This window comes from Malus domestica, chromosome 10 (assembly GCF_042453785.1).
Source record: "Malus domestica chromosome 10, GDT2T_hap1".
NCBI classification, from domain to species: Eukaryota; Viridiplantae; Streptophyta; class Magnoliopsida; order Rosales; family Rosaceae; genus Malus; species Malus domestica.
The window spans coordinates 3,235,615-3,240,775 of record NC_091670.1 but is presented as its reverse complement, the minus strand read 5'-3'; positions in this window follow the sequence as shown (position 1 = coordinate 3,240,775).

Here is a 5,161-nt window from a genome sequence, read left to right as displayed (position 1 = left end):
ATGATGATTTTTTGCCACTTAGTACTACGGTTTGGTGGTATTCCTCTCAACTTGGAAATGGGAGCTCTTAGGTTTGAATCTCGTGGATGGTGAATTTAATACCAAATTAGGCTGCCCTTTGTGTGGCTTAGCCGAACTCCTCCTCCCCTTAGTGTAATAACATCGATGTATTAAAAAAATGATAATTTTTTTACAAATTTTCAAAAACGTCTAAAAATCGTGACATATATATATATATATATATATATATATTGTCTAAAATGCAATTCTTCATTTTCACAAAATATTTTACTGAACATTAATTAAATATTTATAAGGCATTTGAAAGTTGTTCTACCAATTACAGAGCCACAAATGCATTTCTAATAGATTATGAGTGCTACTAAAACCACCCCCTTGTCTTATTTTCCCACTCACCTTTTAATCAAAATGTTAATCACATAATTATCCTTTTAGCAAAAGACTTTTAAATCAACATTTATAAATTTGTTATAACTTTAATTAAATAAACTAAAAGAGAATAAAGAAAAACTAAAACTAAAAAAAGTAAAAATAAATCCATCATCCTCCTAAATCATCCACGATGGACCGACGACTATCAAATCCCCAATCATCCATTACCCTCCCCAGCAACAAACACCACCTGACTCTCCCTTTCAATTATGGTACTACCACCTCCATCATCTCCTCCTTTTTCTCATAAACGAACTATGACGAGAACCCAGATTTTAAAATCAAAGAATACCCAATTCTAGTTGGAATAAATCGATTTGGAGCAATCTACCTCTGTATTGGAAAACTCCCCTTGTGCTTCTCTCTTCCTTTCCCTTTGATTTCTCTCTCTTTCCAAAGGAGATGCCGCCAAGGAGGTGTCAAAGGTTTTGGTTTTTTATGGGGGTGGGAGGACGTTCTTGTGTGTTTAGGGTAATGGCAATTAAGGAAGCATGAAGGTTTTTTTTTTTTTTAAATATTAATATTATTGTTTGAAAAAGTAGACATTGGTTATTTTAGGAATAATGGTGGGTGGAGAAATAATTTTTTAATTTTTTTTAATTTTTATGGTGGGTGAAATTAGGATAATGGGGTGGGCAAGGTATAAAATATCGATGATATCGGAAATATCGGTAGTCTAAAAACACGAAAATTTCGATGGAAATATCGGGATATTATTGATATCGATAAAAATTGAATAAAAACCACGGAAATTGTAAGAAAAACTTGGAAATTTTTATTGAAACTTTGCATGATGTTTATTTAGTCAATTATCTATTAGTTTATCACAAAAAAATTGGAAGGAAATGCACTGCATGATGGATTTAACTGATTTAAGTTGATATATAGCGAGCTGGCAAACATTGTGAGTGTAGAAAATATGTAGTAGTTAATGAAAGAAATTTAAACACACCATAATCATTTATATATATAATGAATTAGTACAATATTTTACACTTTATACATTGCATGGTAAGATACATGAGTGACTTAGTACCACATAGAGTTCCTATGAGGTTCAAAATTTTCACTATCTTCATCATCTCTATGTGTGAAGTAAGTGTATTGTGAAGAATAGTCAGCAACCATGGCAATGGCTTTCAAGAACCAAAACCCAAAAGTCAATAGGAAACTGAATACTTCTGTATTTTTTGGGATTTCGGAATTACCAAACAAATGGGATTTGGAAACCAATCCCATATCGAAAATTTCGATCTTTTTCAAGATGGGATTCCCGAACTTCGGGATGGTTTTGGTTTCGGATTTTTCGGTTTGGGTTTGGGACTTTTTCGGTTTGGTTTAGGATTTTCGGGAATTTTTTCCAGCCCTACCATGTAAGTGACCAAATAAAAAATAGAAAAATTAAAAACCACATGCCATTTACTAAGTAATTAATTGACACAATTTAAAATATAATACCACAAAAAAATTGGAATATGTGCAAATTTGTTTCTTGTAAAAAGAATTCAAAACAAAACCATATATATAAATATTTTAGCATATTATCACAAAAACATAAGTGATATGGTGGTTAAGGCGTTGAAGGAGTCAAATGGGAGGGGTTCGAATCCTTCTATGCTCAAAATTGAGACTTTTCAGAAATTTTCAAGTATTTTTGGATTTCATATCGTAATAATATCGATATTATCGCGATATATTAACGATAATTAAAGGATAAGTCACGAAATATCGTTATATCAAAAAAACGATAATATCGGTTCTTGGGGGTGGGTCTATCATCACTCTAGATTATTTAAGCTGAAACCTAAAAATTAACTGAAAACATATTAGTTAGGCACAATACCTTAATGAACGAGACATTAAGTCTATAATTATACCAAAAGACTTCACACCTATGTAGTGTGCAGGTTGAGAATCAAGTCCCTCATTTAGTCTTCATTTATACCCAAAATATTAGTCTGTTAATCCATTTATAAACTTGTACAAATTTTTAGTATAAGAGTTATAAAAGCTTGCAATATTAAAAGACCTATACCCATACTACTTTATGAAAGTCGACAATCGCTCATTTTAATCGCACTTTGAAGATATTGCAGGAAATTACACACCCATCAGTGTGTTTATCATGTAATTATAATCTTGTATGACTGACAGACAATCCATTTAGAACAAGAATTATAAAAGGCTTAAGATTTGATAATATTTTTTTACGAATTTGCAAAATAGCCTAAAAATCGTGAGTGTTCACGTTTTTTGTGTGAAAAATGCAAATTTTCTATTTTTCAAGAGCATTGAGAAAATCTTTATAGGGCATCTAAAAGTGTTTCTACCAATTATTGAGCCACAAATATATTTCTAATAGAATATTTTAGTCCAAGCCCAAAAAATAATTTTAAAAAAAAAACAGTAGTGAGGTCCAACATTGCCTAAACTGGGTATATACTGAAGAATATCAACAAAAACTCTTACATTAATCTTAGAAACATCACGCTGAGGCAAAGATGAAAACTAATAGATTTAATTATGATTTGTGTACGAATTTGCAAAACCGAAGAAAAATAGTGAGCAACCACATTTTTTGTGAGAAATGCAAATCCTTAGTCTTCACAAAATATTTTTCATTAGCATTAAGACAATATATTTATAAAGCATTTGGAAAGAGTTTTACCAATTATTGAGCTACAAATTTAGTTTTAATAGAATATTTAAGCCGAAATGTAACATCCCACATCGCCCAGGGGAGTGGATTTTGTTAGCCTTATATGTATATTCTCATCTCTACCTAGCAAGAGGCCTTTTGAGAGCTCACTGGCTTCGGGTTCCATTGGAACTCCGAAGTTAAGCGAGTTCGCGCGAGGTCAATCCCATGATGGGTGACCCATGGGAAGTTCTTGTGTGAGTTCCTAAAAACAAAACCGTGAGGGCGTGGTCGGAGCCCAAAGCGGACAATATCGTGCTCCGGCGGAATCGTGCTCGGGATGTGGTAGTGGCCCGGGCCAAGATATGACACGAAACCTAAAAAATAAATGAAAAAAAATTGTAGTGAAGCCCAACTCTTTGCCTTAACAAGGGTCTATACTCAAGTATCAATGGAAAGTTATAAATTAATTTTAAGTGCCTCATGGTAAGGTGAATGTGAAAACAAATGGACTTAATGAAGATTTTTATACAAATTTACAAAACTGACAAACCACATCTTTTGTGAAAAATGCAAATGTTTTATTTTCGTTAAAAAAATTATGTGACGTTAAGAAAAACTTAACAAGATATTTGAAAGTGGTTTTACCAGTTATTAAAGCCACAAATGTATTTATAGTAGAATATTTAAACCGAAACTTAAAAAACAAATGAAAAAATTGAAATGAGGCCCAAAACGTTTTTCAAACAATGTTTCACCCTCAAGAAATATCAACGTAAAGTTTTACATTAGTCTTCAGAACCAAGTCATCTAGATGTAGATCTTATCAAACCAAGTCAATCAAATGATACAAAACTTTTAATTGCTAAAAAAGACTCCACGCTCAGTTTACATGCACATAACAGATGTTGATGGAAAATGCGCACCCATCAATGTATTCGATCTTGTAACTATAGTCATGTACAAGTTAGAAAGTCTTATTTTATGATATAAAAAGTCTTTATTTATCTTATATGAGTTTTGGATTTTATTTTTGTTATTTTGTAATGTGAATTACATCTACAAGTTGCAGAATTGGCAGAAGAGTTATACAAAGAAATCAACCCGATCAGCTAATTTAACAAATATTGCGTCACACCAAAGAGATCAGCCATGTTCATATCAATGAAAGAGATGGGAAACTGATTTGTCGAAATTAATATTAATTAAAGACCATAACTTGAGCTAGCTTGTGCTTAATTTCTTATAAATAGGATAGCAGGTTTGAACTAAGCATCACATTCACAGCAAGCAAATTAGATCATCAACAGAGAATGAAAAAGAGAGAGCATCCCAATCCCAACTACACTACGATATGGCTCCACCTGTACTACCAAACCCTTTTCTGCTGAAAGCAGATATCAACAACAAGTATTTGCGCTATCAACTTGATGCAGAAAGCGACCTTAATGAGATTGTCTTTATAAATTCCTCATTCCTGCATTTCTTCTCAAGTACAATTGGCAGATATCTTCCCGAGGGCTTTCGGAAATTAGGAATAATCATTTTTTAGTTAAAATGGTTCTCGAGAGATTTGCATAACTCCTCACTTTAGTCCCTGAGATTTGAAATCGATAGAATTGGTCCCTGAGTTTGTCCACAATCAATCATTTTCGTCATTCCGTCAAAAATCTCCATAAAATAAGGATAAATGACAAAAATGCCCTCAACTTTTGTCAAATCATGTTGGCCTATTGTTTATTACATTGAGAGTAATTTTGTCATTTTAATTTTTATTTAACCAATTTTTCACTAAATGACCAAAATGATTGTTGGTGGACTATCTCATTGACCACTTCTATTGATTATGAATCTTAGGGACCAAGATGATGAGTTAGGCAAATCTCAAGACTCCATTTTGACTAAAAAAAACTTGATTTATGACATTTACTATCCAACTTGAGGGGACTATGTAGAATTAATATGATCAAATCATTTTTTTATATATACAAATGATAGTGTTTATTAAATAAATATAGTTAGTGGTTAAAAGAGAGAGAGATCATTGGAATTGAAATCGCACCAACGTGC